Genomic DNA, 16,846 nt, shown 5'->3' with positions numbered 1-16,846 from the left:
GGAGAGTCACGTTTCTTTATCCTTCTTGTTCATAATTTAATTTGCTAATTGTCTTTAAGGAAAAAAAAAGGTTGTAGGAACTTTGGCTGAAACTGCAAAAATTCAGATTTTATGAGCATGTTGAATGCAAAGAAGGAAATATAAAGTTATTCTAAATTTACACACGGACTATGCACCTGTTTTGATTTGTAGCCTTGAAAGATGTCACTTTTTAGAATAGGCACAGGGAGCCTGTGTTGTACTTGAGGCAGGTAATAGGAGGCGGCAGGCATGGAGATAGCGAAGTCCATCTCCAGTAATTGCAGAGTTCCCCTGCCGCCTCCAAAAGTCCCCGTTTGGCATCAGTAGAAGGCTTTATGGAGAAATTGCACCCAGCCCTCCCAGACTTACCTTTGTGGCTGTAGATATAGCAAAGTCCATCTGGATCTGTTTCCTGAAGAGGAAATGAATGGAATGCGTGTCACGTGTATCATACAGTTGTAATACCATGGTTATTCATGTTCATGCTGTAAAAATATCTTTTCAAGTAACTCTAAACCATAATGTTGAGTGGCTTATGTTTAGGTCGATAACTGAAGGTGGTGAGCAGAGGCTATGATAAAAAATGATCTTACCGGGGCGCCTGGGTGGCTCAGTCGGTTAAGCGTCTGCCTGCTTATCCCTCTGCCTGCACTCTCCTTGTTTGTGCTCTCTTGATCTCTCTCTCTGACTAATAAATAAATAAAATTAAAAAAAAAAAAAAGGAAGGGTCTTACTTGTTTTAAATCAAAAGAAAATTTGTTTAAGACCAGTGGTCCTCAGAGAAGGATGTGTGTGGTGTGAGGGTGGGATTATCTTAGAATCACTTACTTACTGTCTTCTGTTGTCCTTCCTTACATTGTCCTGCAGGATGGGAGTGAGAACAGTTTGCCCACCATGTGTATTTGAAAATACTTTCCACTTGATTCTGTCCTAAACCACTCTTTTAGGGCTGACTGCTTTTGTTTGTTTGTTGTTGTTGTTTAGTATTTGAAAGTATTATGTGTCTTTTTAAAAAAAATTTATTTGGCAGAGAGAGACACAGTGAGAGAGGGAACACAAGCAGGGGGAGAGGAAGAGGGAGAAGCAGGCTCTCCACGGAACAGGGAGCCAGATGTGGGGCTTGATCTCAGGACCCTGGGATCATGACCTGAGCCGAAGGCAGACACTTAGCGACTGCGCCATCCAGGCGCCCCATTTATTAAGTGTCATCTTGCTGCTGGGAAATGCAGTAATGTTGTTCATAGAGACCCATGATAGTTTTTATTGACAAGCTAATTGATAAACAAGAACAGCTTGAAATAATAAAAAAAAATTACATTTAACAAGGGAAGTATGGCCTGGGACCCTAATAATGAATCACTCACTCGAGCTCTTTGTTTAATCCAGTGTTTGCTTGCATTTCTTATTATGAAACACACTGAGCCATGAGGGAAGCCTGGCTAAGACTGCGGTGGGGTTGAATTTTAATGACTTCTGTGAGATTTTGGTAACTTTAAATCGTGTCTATAAGCATGATGTTCTGGTTATTTATTGCACTGTAACAAATCACCTCAAACATTCTCTGTGTAAAATAGTAATGGTCATCTGTTTTGCTCACAAATCTGCAATTTGGACAGGACTCTGGTGGGGGGAGGGTGCCCAGCTGAGGCAGCTCAGCTGGGGCTAAGAGGCCACTTCAAGATGGCTTCTTCCTGTGGCTGGCAAGTTGGTGCTGGGTGTCAGCTAGGAGCCGAGGGGGGTTGTCCTGTTCTCCACAAGCACCTCTCCTTGGGGCCATTCGAGCTTCCTCATAGCAGAGCAGCTGGATTCTAAGATTTAGTGTTGTAAGAACAGCCGCTGGAGGCTGCCAGTCTGCTAGAAGTTGACTAGAGATGACATAGACCTGAGCCGAGGTCTCCTCTTGAGGTGAGGAGTGTCAGAGAATTTGCAACCATCTTTAATCTACCCCCAACCGAATCAGACCACTTATCTTAGCCTCTATAAGCTGTTCACTTTCGTATCTTTTGACAACTCTCAGGGGACTTCTTTCCCTGTACTGTCCCCCCAAGCCCCCGACCTTTTTTCATAGAGGGCAAAAGTTAGTTCTTGAAGGGAGGAGGATCTTAGATATTACAGTGGGACAATCTATACCATAGAACATAAACAGATACGCAATATATCTGTGATATTAAAATTTCATGGGGGTGAGGGAGGCAATTAGGAAAAAAAAAAGTCTAAGAGGCCTCCTTAGGGGGAGAGAGAATGTAAAAAACTTTGAGAAACACTGCTTTACTTCTAGGTCAGATGTGTTAGCTTCCCTTCCATAAAACCTATCCCAATCTAATCCCGGCAAAGTTAATTGTTCCGTTTTTATATACTTATAGACATTTTATTCATATGTCTGCAGTGTATTTAAGCTGGCCGGATGATGCCTTTTTCTCTCTTATTTGACCGAGAACTTCCTAGATACGTAATACCATGTACCTGCAGTATGCCTATAATCCGTATTTAGTGAGTTGAATTAAAATGGACTAAGGGAATTAGGTTTTATCTTGGTTTGGGTTCTTCCAGAAATAGACCCTGAGGTAAGGATTAAAGCGTCAAGTAGTAGCCTCTTGGAAAGTGAAGGAAATGCTGGTGGGGAGCAGGGAGGTGGAACAGGGAAGGAGAGGAAGCCCGTGAAGGGAATGCTATCAAGCCAGCTGCCGCCTGTGACCAGTGCTCAGTCCTGTGGGGGATATGCTCAGAAATGTAAAAAGCCAAAACCAAAAGTAAACCCAAACAAAAAAGCTTCAGAGCTCAGAGTCAGACCACTTGTGGAGCTGAGGAGCGGCAGGATTTACACTCTCACTCTCCGCCATTCGTTGGCTGAAGACTCCCAGGGTTGTCAGTGGGCTGCGCCTGGCTTCTGGGACAAGCCCCAGGCAGAGAGAAGCAGGCCCTGCTGGTGGAAGTCGGAAGCGGGAAGGCTGAGGGCAAAGGCAGAGCAGCGAAGAGTATAAGCTGGAGGCTTCCTTAGCCCTGAAGCCCTGAACTAGTCAGAGAACAGGCGATGAGAGGGTTTGGGTTGGAATGGGGAACTCGGACTTTCTCGTTGTCAGTTTCCCTGGTTGAAGTTCAGCTACGTGACGATAGGAAACGTGCCAGTCTTCTTCAATACTGTGTGTTCCTCAGAGTCCCTGACTCAGCCAAGAAGAGGGTTAATGAATAAATGGCTGACTAAACCAGCAACAGGGTTTAAGAGGTACGTTCTTTATTGTGTTCCAGTTCAAAGGAGGTCAGAGCAGGTAAGGCACAAGCTGGTAATGAAAGCTGACAAGTGTCAGGTGCAATTCGCCTTCAAGAACCCTTAGGAACAGACAGACGAGCTACAAGGGAGATCCGTTCCTGCGGGTGGCCTGGGTTGCTTACTGAACCACTGGCATTTTTGTGACTGAGCGGTCAAGGGTCATATTCAGGACTACGGACAGGCCAAGGTCAGGTCCTATGCACTTACCTGGGTGTCTTGTCCTGAGGAATTTACCATATTAAGTTCAGGAGCAATGAAAACAAGTAATGTTGACTGGCCGGTGAAATGACTATGCCTCGATGACCTTGTGATCTTGGAGAATCGACTTAGTGTATACCTTTCCTTTCCATCATAGGTTGAATGGTGTGGCCCTTCCTCTCCCCTCCCCCCCACCAAAAAAAAAGATATTTTGAAGTCCCAACCCTCAGTCCCTCAGAATGTGACCTTACTTAGAAATAGGGTCTTTGCAGAGGTAAAGTTAAAATGAGGTCATTAGTGTGGGACCTAATCTAATACAGTGTCCTTAGAAATTTGGACTTGGAAGCAGACACACATAGAGAGAAGGAGATGTGAGGATAGAAAGACAGGGTAGCCATGCGTATCTACAGGGGATGTAGCTACAAGCCAAGGAATGTCAGGGAATTCCAGGGATTGCCAGCAGGACCAGAAGCTAGAGAAGGAAAGGAAGGACTTTACCCTAGAGCTGTCAAAGAGAGTGTGGCCCTGCAGACATCTTGATTTTGGAGTTCTAGACTCCAAAACTGTAAGAAAATAAATTTCTGTTGTTTCAAGCTACCAGTTTTTGGTACTTGGTTACAGCAGCCTAGGAAAGTAGTACCCTTTCTTTTCTTTTTCTTTTCTCTCTCTCTCTCTCTCTTTTTTTTTTTTTTTTTTTGACTAAGACTTTTCCAAATAGTTGTCCCTTTCCTCTCTTTCTTCTTCCTCCTCTTTGCTTGCTTTCTTATATATGCTACAGCAATTAATAGTTGATACTTGCCTGCAGGGTCCCTTGGTTTAGGAAGGACATTCCATTCCTAAGCCACTTGGAGGACAAAAGAGAGGCTCTTCTTCAGATGTCTGGCCCTTTTGGCTGTAGCTCAAAAGGGGGTCATTTTTCTCATTGAAATGGTTTGCTATCTATACCAGGACTGGGTGGGGATGAGCCTTTCCTGTTGGAGTGCAGTGGTATGGGCCTAGCAGATGGCCTCTTTTACATGTTACTCCTCTTAGGGCTGGAGGCACAGATCCCTTCCTTTCCAAGGAAACTTAATGGATTTACCCGATTTCAGGGGACCCAAGTGGGGCCATTAATCATGGTTCTGGTGGCTGAGGCTTCCTGCCAGGGAGGTGGGATATTTGTCTGGTTGTGGACCTGGACTGGAGCTCATTGCCAAGGTGATCTTCAGAGAGGAACAGTCTGGCTGATGGTTGTGGGAAGTGGTATGAAATCATGGAATGGAAGGGAATTGGCTAAAATGAGAACAGTGTGATTCAGGCACGTGTTTAGTTTAAAGTTTTTTTTTTTTATTCCAATAATGTTTTTCTTCTCTTAATTATTTGTTTTTGCATTAAGCATTTATCTCACAGCTGCTCTGTGTCAAGTGCTTAGCTAGGGACAAAGAGACAGGAGGGAAGCAGTACATCCCGATGTGACAGGTAGCATGAAAGTCCTGATTATTGTCCACAGCGCAGGTCAGGCAGAAAGGTAACTTTTACCTGGGCTGGCATGTAGGGAGTTTCAGGAAAGCCTTTATAGATGTGATCATAACTGAGGAACACCACCAGAATATAAGAGCTGTATTCCTTGATATGGACAACATTTTACACTTAGAACAAAACAAAACAAAACAAAACAAAAAACCCCTCTTCTGAAGGTATCATGTATAGCCAATGACTTCTCCATCCTCTGTGGATGACTGCAGCCCGGCGCTGTCCATGGCGCCCTCATCAAAGCAAACTCTGCCTTGCCCAGTCTCTGGCATGCTATCTTCCAGACCATTTGAAGCCTGGGGACAAAATTATTTTTAGTTTCTTTCCAACCTGCCAAGATAATGTTCAGTCGTGTATCCACCAAAATACAGTCCTGCAGAGGAATTTTGCCCAGTGAAAATGAAGTGAAAAAAAAAAAAAAACAAAACGTATGAGCGGGGATGGACATGTTCCTAACACGGACGTGCTGTGTCCCTGTGGGCAGAGGATTTCCTGACACCACAAAGCAGGCATTTCCAATTGGAACATAAAGGTGTCCCTGGGGCTGTACCCGGGAACTGAATGAAGTCCCTTGGGAAAATAGGAGAAACAGCTTTTTTTTTTTTTTTTTAAATTATGTTCCATTAGCCACCATATAGTGCATCATTAGTTTTTGATGTAGTGTTCCATGATTCATTGGTTATGCATAACACCCAGTGCTCATCACAACACATGCCCTCCTAAATGCCCATCCCCTGTGGAATCTTAAACTCATAACATTTGGTTTGGTTTCCAAATCTTACCTTGTTTGGTCTGACTTCAGTCTTCTAAAAGGGTGTTTATGCTGTTTTGTTTTTATTCTCTGCTCTGTGCCCTCATTTATTGCTTTGGAGGAAGACAAGTTCTTGGGGTGTTTCTTGTCATGCACTTGCTTTGGTCTGGGTTTTAAAGGCTCACCTTGTGTTTCACTCATGCTCACGTGTGCATCCGAGAAGGACATGGTTAGGGAGCCACCTGATCAAGGCCTCAGCTACTAGATAATTGCAGATAGTTAACATTAAAGTTTACAGAAAATTAGTAGCAGTTGGCTTTCGGCATGATTGAAAATATAAATTAGCAAAAGGAAAGAGAGCAAAGGAAAAAAGAGAAAAAAATTACATATAATTCAACAACCTGGAAGCAATACTATTTATGCTTTTTTATATGTGCTTCTAGAGTTTTGTTTTGTTTTTTAAGAGAGAGAGTGAGAGCCATACGTTTGCCTGAGCAGATGGGGGAGAGACAGGGGAAGAGGGAGACTCTTAAGCAGACTCCAAGTTCAGCATAGAGCCTGACATGGGGTTCAATCCCACAACCCTGAGATCATGAACCAAACCGAAATCAAGAGACGGACATTTAATTGGCTGAGCCACCCAGGTGCCCCTATGCTTCCAGATACTTTAAAGTGGTTGTCTAAATTTAAATGGCAAAACATAGGGAGGGAAAAAAATAAAGATAATTTGTGTGTGTGTGTGTGTGTGCACGTGCATGCGCGCGTGAGTGTACAGTTATTTCTCTAGGTATTCGATGTACATTGTCGAAGGTAATACCGCAGGATTTATTAGAGACTCAGGACCTTGACGTCAGAGCGCCTTAGAGCAAATCCACCCTGCTTTATTCAGAATGGTATTGGAAGGTAAGTGAGATAATCCTTTTCAAGTGCCTTTGTCACTTGATGGGAAGTGTGGATCCATCTCTCTCTCTCTCTCTCTCTCACATGCGCACATTTGCATCAATTGCTGCTCCTGCGGTATGGTGAGTCATATACTGAGACTCACGACTGAACCTAGGATTTTCTTATTCTAAAACCTTTCATTTCATTCCGTGCCTTATACTATTGATTACAGAATGAAATCTATTATGCAGTTTTATTTACTTATTTTTGAAGATTTTATTTGTTTACTTTTGAGAGAGGGAGAGAACAAACGAGAGAGTACAAGAAGGAGCAGGAGATGGAGAGAGGAAGTGGACTGCCCACTGAGCAGGGACCCCAAAGCGGGGCTCGATCCCAAGACTCTGAGATCACGACCTGACCGGAAGGCAGATGCTTAACCAACTGAGCCACCCAGGTGCCCCTATTGTGCAGTTTTAAAAGATGATACAGCAGCAAGCTTATCTACTCTGGACAGGTGAAGTGATCTGGGCTGGCATGCTGGTTGACTGAACCAGGCCAGTCATTACGGTTTCTTCATCTGTGAAATGAGGGAGTTGGTCTAGGTCATCTGGAAGGTTGCTCCTCTTCTCGATGTTCTGCATTTCTGGGTTGTAATTCCTCCTAGACAGAGTGTCAGGGTTCCTGTGTCCACATTTCCAAAGCAGGAGAGGATGTGTCTGAGAAGGGAGGGAGGAAGCCGACCACAACCAGATAGTAGTTAACATCCACGGACCCATAAATATCTGAGCTGGATGGAAACAGGGCTTGAGGGGAAAGGACCTTTGGAACTTAAGTATAATACTAATATATATTTTATAACATTTTATGTGTATTTTTCCAAATACAAAGCAATCTTCAGTGCACTTATTTTTGGTTGATTAAAAATATAAATTTGACTCTGGCTTCTGCCTACAATGAAAACAGCAAGAAGAGCATCACTTCCCATCCTGTTAACGAGAAAAAAAACAGCTAATTTATAGAGTCAAACCTCTTGAACCCATCAAAGAGCCAGGGTCAAAAAAAAAAAAAAAAAGACACCCAACGGGCCAAAAATATAAAAAAAACAAAACTTCCAAAAAAGGAAAAAAAAAAAAAAAAGGCACCATATGAGTTACAGCTCACTTGTAGTGGAGAATGGTGGAAGATGGCCTACAAGGCAAAGGGGTAGGAAATACTCAGCTAACTTTCTTCACTCATTTTTAAAGGTTGATTGTTGCCTAGTACTCGTGTGAAGAACTCATGGTTACTCTTTATCCAAGGTGAATTTGATGCAAATATGAATTTGCATCAACTCATAGGCCTTTCCAAACAGAGCACCACTGGGACTCATGAGATCTTCTGACAGCGAGGCTGGAGGCCAGAGCATGCCTTCTTTGATGGTCTAGGCCTGGGGGAGGGGTGGCTGTCATGGTTAAGGCCATGTACCCGGACTCATTTCTTCTAAGGAACACGAGACTGAGCAGCTGGGGAAGGGGGAAACATCCCGTGCTTTGAGGGCTTAGGTGAAGACCCATTGTAACATGTGGAGAGGAAAAGAAAAAAGTCCTCTGCATCTGGAAGAAAGGCAGGGAGCCACACTGGATCCAGACAAGTAGTGGTCTCTGAATAGCGGGGACAGAGACAAGATCACTGAGAAAGCCTGACTTCCAAGACCAGAGGACACAGGATCTGCCTAAGGCTGAGGTGGAGCAAGAGGGAAGAATCCTTCCTTGCGCTCCCCTCAGCACACTCCCAGGCTAGAAAGCACCTAGTATCAAGCAGTTGCAGTTAATCTGTGCTGGCAGGGGAAGCATGGGTGGGGGAGATGCTGTGAGTCCTAGGGGTACAGAGAAGTCTGCAAGAGGGAACAGGAACATTGAGATACACCTCCCAGTGATGCAGACCCCAGCCTAAAGACATCATTCTAGAGGAATCAAAAACTGTGTTGCAGCAATAAAACCCAAGCCAGACCAGTTTCAGACGAGATTGACTTGCGACACCACGCTGATGCCCCAGCCGAAGGGATGTGATCAGTTTCAGGTTTAAGCGTTATTTCCCTGGGACTCTACTGCACATGATATCCAGAATCCAACAGAAAAATAGGAGAGGCACAAAAAGCCAGGAGGAAAACGATCCTTAGTGAGAAGACAAAGCCATTAACAGAACCAGGCCCAGAGATGACTCTGATAGGGAATTTAAAATAACTGATAAATATTTAAAGGCTCCAGTGAAAAAAGTGAAGAGCAAGCATGGGGTATTTCAGCAAAGAAAGAATCACACAAAAGTGCTAAGAAAAACAAAAATGAGAAGGAAGACAACAACAGAGTTGACAGAGATGAAGACGGCCTTTAATGAGCTCATCAGTAGACTCAGCAGATACAAAGGAGGAGTTAGTGAACGTGGAGATAGGCCATCATATTGATTATTGATTTTCTGTGTTTTACATTTATTGATTGATTTTCCTTCTCCAATCTTTATTTATTATTTGGTTTCTTCTACTCACTTTGGGTTTCATTTACTCTGTTTAGTCTTCCTTTTTTTTTTTTTTTTGAAGGTTGAAATTGAGTTTATTGAAGAAAGAATTTTCTTTTCTAATATTGGCATTTTGTGCTATAAAATTACCCTTACCCTTACGTATGTTTTAGTGGCATCTCAGAATTTTCGATGTGTTATGTTTTCATTTCCATTCAGTTCGAAGTACGTTCTGCCTTGTCTTTTGATTTATTCTTTGATTTAGGGGTTATTTGGAACTGTACTAGTTTCCATGCATTTGAAAATTTTACCGAGATCTTTCTGTTGATTTTCCTTTGTAGAATTTGAATCGTAAATTTACTGAGGTGTTTTTTATTTTATTTTTTTAAATTGTTTTTTTATGGTCCAGAATTTGTTTTTTTTTTTTTTTTTTTTTTGGTGAAGTGTATTCTATACCCTTGAATTCTGTTGTTTTTGTGTGGAGCCATCTATAAATGTCAATTACATCCCATTGGTTGGTGGCGTTATTCAAACTTGCGAGATCCTTGCCACTTTTCTATGTATTTTATCCATTTGGGAGAGGGCAGGGTTGAATCTCCAACCCTATTTGTAGTTTATGTTTATTTATCCTTTGTGGCCCTATCAGTAGTATTTGCTTCTTTATATTGTGAGCGAATTTCTTTAGGCAACACAGAATCAGGACTCCCTCATCAAAATCTCACTAAATCTGCCTTCTTTTTTACTAGGGGTATCAATTTTATAGATTTTTAAATCTATCCCTTTATGATTTATTTTCTCTTTGTCTCATCTGGATTTTTATTGTTGTTACCTTTTCCCTCTCCTTTGGCCTTCTTTTTTATGATTCTGTTTTATCTTTTCTAACTCTTTGGCTTGTTATATTAGTCTTTGCTTTATGGTTTGTAGCATACACCGTTATTTATTTATTTATTTTTAAAGATTTTATTCACTTATTTGACAGAGAGAGAGAGAGGGAGCACAAGCAAGGGGAGTGGCAGAGAGAGAGAGGGAGAAGCAAGTTCTTCGCTGAGCTGAGAGCCCCACACCGAGGTCGATCCCAGGACCCTGGGATCATGACCTGAGCCCAAGGCAGAGGCTTAACCCACTGAGCCATGCAGGCGCCCGTAGCCTACACCTTTAACTTACTGCGTTCAAGTGATAGTACACCACCAATACCATATTTCCACTTCACCTTTTCTGACCGTTATACTCCTGTGTACGTGTGCTGAAATCTTCCTCCTCCCCAGTGAGCTCTTCGTGAGCCTTGAGGGCTTTCTGCGGGCTCTGTGGGCATTGAGTTATTTTTGTGCCTCTCCCACATAATCTCTTGAGAGAATCTGTGATGTGCAAAAGAAACGCTTCCATAATTAAAACTGTATGAATAAATACGGGTGTGCGAACATGAGTATTTTCAGTTAGTTTAATAATAGCGATCACTTTAACAGATATAGACAACCTTTTAAATTTAGGAGTGTCTGGAGGTAGGCCTTTAAAATTAAGTTGGAACTTTTTGCAATAAAGCAGTTACTAGGACACTTTGCAGCAAGAAGGAAGATGCCAGACTGCTGTAGGTCTTTCTTTTCTTGAAATACCAGATCAACATAAAATGCATTAAACAAAATTAATCCTCAAAGTAAAAGAGTGCAATTTTGAATATGCTTGCTGACTTTGGGGGAGAGTTTCCAACTCTTTTCCTTTTAAAAAAGGACAAAAGTGAAAACCATCTTTTGTATCAAAACATACTCACGTGAAAATTGGATGTACGTGAAATTTTCTTTTACCCATTCATGGGATTGCTCTTAATTGTATAACCAATCATTTGTGGTTTCTCTAACAGGAAAGTATTTTTTTCTTGTTTTTATGTTATTTTGTTTTGTTTTGTTTTGTAAAAATGCCAGAATAAATATTTAAAAGCAGAAAGCTAAGAATTTTTCATTAAAAGTGATAAGTGAGATCTTCTGGAAAGTCAAGGTGGAGTATTGCAGTTGTTTCTTTTCTCATGCTTGAGGCTTGAATCTACTTAAAAAAAAAATGGTATAAAATGTAAGGAAACCACAACAAAGTTTAATTAATTCTTACATACCCCCCAAGGAATAAAATGCAGTGTGGTTATGAACAGAATGTGAAAGCACTACTGATTTTTGCACGCCCAGTACAAATTAACATTTGTTTGGGGAACTGAAGTTTTCCATTTATTTGGTTCACCCACTGATTCCTTGTCATTCTCTTCAGGAGAACATTTGCAATATTTCTGAAGCTTGATTAGGGCCTTACTGAATCAGTAATTTGCAAGTTAAAACTGACCATTTTAGCCAGCCTTCACAATGCAAGGATGAACCAGGGATTAAAACCTTAATGCCTTTTCTTTAATTTGAGGGAGGATAGTGTTCCAGTTATCTTAGAAAAAGAGGAAGCGGGATTTGCCTTCAAAAGATGCTTTATATTTTGGATAGAGAGTCAATACAAAGGTGAGATACACCCGATTTGAATTGGTAAAATATGTAAATCCTTGCCTGCTGAACTGTCAGAGATTAATGTCTGAATAGGAGTAGGAAGCGCCAACTGTAAAATTATACAGGGCATGGCGGTTACCCCATTCGCATAATGGGGCTTGATTTAGAGGCTCTATTTTAGGGTTGCACATAAAGCACCCAATGCAGAAAGCCGAGCTTTGTTTAATTTGTCTGGGGCAGTGCCCTAATTTTCTACAACACTATTCACTTCACTCCTTTAAGAATGAATAACACATTTTCTTTATGGAACTCTGTGCGTCTTTCATTTGGGAGCAATCGCTTTTCCAAACTCCTCTATTAGATTCCTCTTTTGTTGCCTTTTTGTAATGCTCCTAGATGATGGTAAATTGCATTGTCTTTGTTGCACTTGTCTACCCACGCAAAGAACAAGCAATACCCTTTTTGACATGGCATAAGGTAGCCCCTTACACTTGACAGATGGGAAAGCTAAGACCTGGGAAGTCCAAGACTTGCAGTTCTGATAGAGCTGGTTGTCCCATCTCCATCTTTGCTACCCAGCAAGGGAATTTGTCTCCTGAACGGATGTCATCATATGTCCTTTGGCTATCTCTGAAGACTTAGAATTCATCTCATTTCGGCCGGAGCTCAGAGGACTGTATTGCAAACATGGATAACCTAGGGACTGTAATACCTCGTTTCAATTATTATTGGTGTTTATCATTAAGGCTCAACCTATTCAGGTAACAAAATGCAAGATTCACTATCTTTTTTTTTTAATACAATGTTGCTGTTGGCTTCTGCAGTTTAACATTTATGAAGTCCTTTTTGAATTTTGTTAGTGGCTCCATTTTATTGTCTCAGACGATTTTTCTTTTCACTGAGAAGTAATTTGTGTTAGCGAGACTCTTAGTTGCCAGGGTCAGACTCCTAACCCGAGCTCGCTGAAGCATTGGTTCATATTCTCTGTATTGGTTCATATTCTCTGTAAATCCGTGGATGGATCTGAGTCAGATGAGGCTGGATCCAGGGCTCAGCAATGTCAAGTCCATGACCCTTCGTATCCCGGTCCTCTTTGTTTCTGTGCGATCTCATTCTCAGGCTGACCTTGGTGAGTGAGCAGGTCGACAGCAGCTTTGTACTCACATCACCCTGGCCTGGGCAACTTGGTCATTCAGGCTTCTGGAAGAGTCTGTTCAGCCAGTCTTGAGTTTCCTCTAAACCAGCGCCTTTAGCCAGGGACATGTGGTACTCAGGTGGTCAGCCTGTGTCCCATATTCTTTCCCAGGGTCAGGGGACAGGGACAGTCCCAGTCCACAGAGCAGCTAGATAGCAGTGGAGGCATTTGCTTGAAGAGGGCACAGGAGTGTTCTTATCACAAATGGCTAAAACCACCACTTGAAGATTTAAAAGAGCCACTCAGAGTTACATAAAAATGTTAATTTTCCATAAGAAGACATATTATTGTAGACTCAATGACTCATCAGATCATTCACAGTGTATTTCCCTCTTTACCCTCACACTTTCATTGTTGGCAAAAAGGACAAAGCCATTAAAGAAAAAAAAAATAAAAAAAAATTTTTAAAGATTTTATTTATTCATTTGACAGAGAGAGAGAGAGACAGCACAAGTAGGCAGAGCAGCAAGCAGAGGGAGAGGGAGAAACAGGTTTCCTACTGAGGAGAGGGCCCGTGGGACTCAATCCCAGCACCCTGGGATCATGACCTGAGCTGAAGGCAGATGCTTAACCAACTGAGCCACCCAGGGGCCCAAATCGCCCGGCCCTGTTTTTTAAAGGAGTCATTTCTCAATTTCACATTCAGATACTGCCCTAGCATCTCCATTCAGCTAGTCTGATAAACTCACACGATTTGCAGTTGTCATTTGATTTCCCAGTCTCCAGCTACTGGGAGAACCCCTTTCAGGCAGAGGCTAACATTTGATTTCCGTTCCAGCTGTGTCTGCCACAGTGTCTGGCTGAGTGCAGGTGTTCAGGGAACGTGCACTCGATGGCCCGGTGAGCTAACGTGGGGCATGCACCTTGCCTGGCGGGAGATGCCAAGGCTCTGAAGAGTTAGGTAGCTCAAGTTATGCAGCCTGTGTGTTGGGGTTGGCACACTGTCCCTAGTTTTGGGTTTTTAAAATGTTTTTTTCATTCTTTTACTTGGCTGTCTGGCTGTGTGTGTGTTTGTGCCAGTCTGCAGCTTCCCATCTCTCTCTGTGCTCAGCGACAGGACTGAGAGCTGTGACATTGGTCCCACAATGGGGGCCGGGGGACAGTCTCAGAGCTTCTGGGCAGTGAGGTGGTCCAGCCTTCATGACAATAGAGTCACCTCTGGGGCCATCTTTAGGAACATACTGTGTGGCAGGAGTCAGGCTGAGTTGAGCCGTGTACTTCTCATCGAGCACCAGCAAAATGGCAGACGGGGGACAGTGTCCCCACTTGCTCGTCACCTCGTCTTCTAAGCCGTTCTTCCCTTTACCTTCTTCATCGCATGACCTCAGTTGCTGTCCCGCCATGGCAACCAGCTTTGCCTCTCATTCTTAGGTGTCTGTGGTGCTCCGCTCAGACACCTTTGTTACCCCCAGTGTTGGATGAGACCCAATTAAGAACAAAGAAGCTTCCAGATTCATATGAAAACTTGCCTCTCTGTTTTTAAAAATTACAAATCAGGACTCACAGGGAAATATTAGAGTAACTCTTTCTCCCATTTGAAGAAATACCGGCGTGGCAACTTTATCACCTAGAAGGTAGCAGTATGAGTCAGGGTTGGATCAGAGAGACGGAACTAGTAGGAGACATGCAGTGAGATTTATGCAGGGAACTGGCTTATGCAGTTGCGGACGCTGGCGAGGCAAGTCTGAGAACCCTGGGGCAGGCTATCAGGAAGGGTTAGCTGGAACTCTCAGCACAGACTGAAGCTGCCGTCGTCCACAGGTAGGAGTTCTTCCTCCTCAGGGAAGCCTCACCTCACCTGGTAAGGTCTTTTCAGCGGATTGACTCCAGTCCACCCAGATTATCGAGGATATATCTGGACTCATGATTATGGACTTAAAATCATACCTACAAAGTACCTTCACAGCAACTCCTGGATTAGTGTTTAGTTGAGTGAAGGTGGCCCATAAAACGGACAATCAGTGTGATCAGTTGGGAGTTCTAGTAGATTCTCCATGAACCCATTAAACTGTTTTAGGCCCTTGGGATCCTTCACTGACTGAAACAGTTTCTGCTCTTATGGCATTTGTATTCTAATGGAAGATGACAGAAAATAAGATGAATAAAATACATGATTTTGTAGTGGTAATAAGTAGTGATGAGAATAATAAAGCGGAGGAAGGGACGACACAGTGAGAAGTATCTACATGGGCAGGTCTGGCTCCATAATTTGTGAGACCCAGGGCACAGTGAAAATGCAGTATCTCTCCTCAAAAAGTCAAAAAAAGTGCCACCAAAGGTACTGAAACATAAAATTTTTTCCTTTCTTCCCTGAATTTCTCTCTGCGATCGTCATGGTGGATTTTTTTCTTTCTGTTTGGCTTTTGCTATTTTATCTGTTGTAAGCAAAGACAAATTCAGAATTTAGATTCTTAACACAAATCTGCCATTCATCATTAGGTTGTGCAATGCCCATTTTCAATGCAAATATAGAAGTGGAATCACTGAAGTCACATGATCTGCATTTCCTAGTTCATGGGTGTGTCTCAATGTTGTGCTTGCCAGAGCAGTGGAAACACGCTACAAACCCAGCTCATCTGTTTTTCTTTCATCTCTAAGACATGCACAGTCTCCCCACACTTTACCTTTGGTTTGCGGATTCCTGAGGAGGGATGGATGGGAGGAGGAGGAGCTGTGGTTGCCCTGCCTGTCCCTTTCCTTCCCTGTTGTCATTTTTAGTGTAAGTGGTTGCCTACTACAGGAAAAGTCATGCAGATAAAAGGGATATACTAGAGTTCCTTGATCACTCATGTTAGTTAGGATACAACTGACTTCTTTCTGCACTTGAAGCAAGTTCTACTTCTAAGGATGAACTCTTGGGGCTGTCAGTGTTCTGCTTACTGAGCCATAGGCTTAACACCCTTACCTTGTGCTCACTTAGCATCCCGTTGAATTCCTAGGCATCAGGGGATGCACATACTGTGTATATTTCCTCTATTTATGTATGCACACTGCCATCTCATTGGACTTCACTTATGAAATGCAAGCTCAAAGGTACAGTTATGAGGGATTTCAAGATTTTTACTTTAACCCAGGAGCATTAATGCAAGTATGGAGCCTCCTGAGCATGGGACACTGTTGCGACGGAACAGGTTGCATGCCCGTAAAGCCATCTGTGCGTGTCTGTGTGAATGTGTGCACACATATGCTATTTTACATAATGTTGATCAAGAAGGACTGTCCCATAAGGTGACATTTGATCAACGTCCTCAGAAGATCAGGAAACCAGACAGGCGTTACTAGGGCAGGAGTAGCATGTTCAGAGGTTCCAAGACACATGAGTCTTTGCCTTATTCTCAGAAGAATAAAGAGGCCATGGTGGCTGGATCCAAGTGAGAGGGTAAAGGGTGGGAGATGAGGTTAGAGAAGCAGAAGTCCCTGAATGGTGCATGAGCTCTAGGGCCAGGGAAGGGACTTGGAATTTTTCTGTGAGAAGAAGGGAAGGCTTGGGAGGGTCTTAAATAAGGGGTGAAATGCATTGATTGAATCTCCCTTTGGCTGCGCTGTGATAATACTCTGCATTGGGACAAAGTTGGAAGTGGTTGGGCCAGACGCTATGGTAGACCAAACAATGATGGACTGGGTGTATACACAGCAGCAATTAAATATAGTTGGATTCTGGGCATATTTTACAACCAGTGACAATGGGAGCTGGATATAAAATCGATATTTACCTAGAGTCCAGCATATGAAATGGTCTATTGAGAAGTAGTGAAATTCCTAAAGTTCTTCAGCCAATGCATGGCAGAACTGGAGAAGGAAAGCAGGAATCTCGTGTTCTTTTTCACTGGGTCTTCTTTTCTGTTAGCTCTAGACTGCATCCCACTCTACCCCTGCCACCCCCTAACAGCTCTGTTAACATTCTCTCCTGAACATCTTCCCTTATTTGGCTGAAATCGGCATGGTGGAATCTCTAGGATTCTATCTCTATAAATCACTTTGAAAAAACTTCTCAGAGCAAGGTCCTAGGTGATTCTCCTGCTACCCTGTGTTTCCGTGGTCTCATGGTGGGGGTTGGC

At 42.8% G+C, this 16,846-nt stretch overlaps 1 protein-coding gene across 1 annotated transcript in view; it reads left to right on the top strand.

Moving 5' to 3' along the window:
* Positions 1-16,846, top strand: part of PID1 (phosphotyrosine interaction domain containing 1) — a 225,313-nt gene that overhangs the window by 85,420 nt on the left and 123,047 nt on the right. The gene's annotated exons all lie outside the window — the stretch shown is intronic.

The sequence above is a fragment of the Lontra canadensis genome, unplaced genomic scaffold (assembly GCF_010015895.1).
Source record: "Lontra canadensis isolate GAN:19392208 unplaced genomic scaffold, GSC_riverotter_1.0 scaffold13, whole genome shotgun sequence".
In the NCBI taxonomy this organism is placed as follows: Eukaryota; Metazoa; Chordata; class Mammalia; order Carnivora; family Mustelidae; genus Lontra; species Lontra canadensis.
The sequence above is the reverse complement of the archived record's forward strand: the minus strand, read 5'-3'. Positions and strand labels throughout refer to the sequence as shown.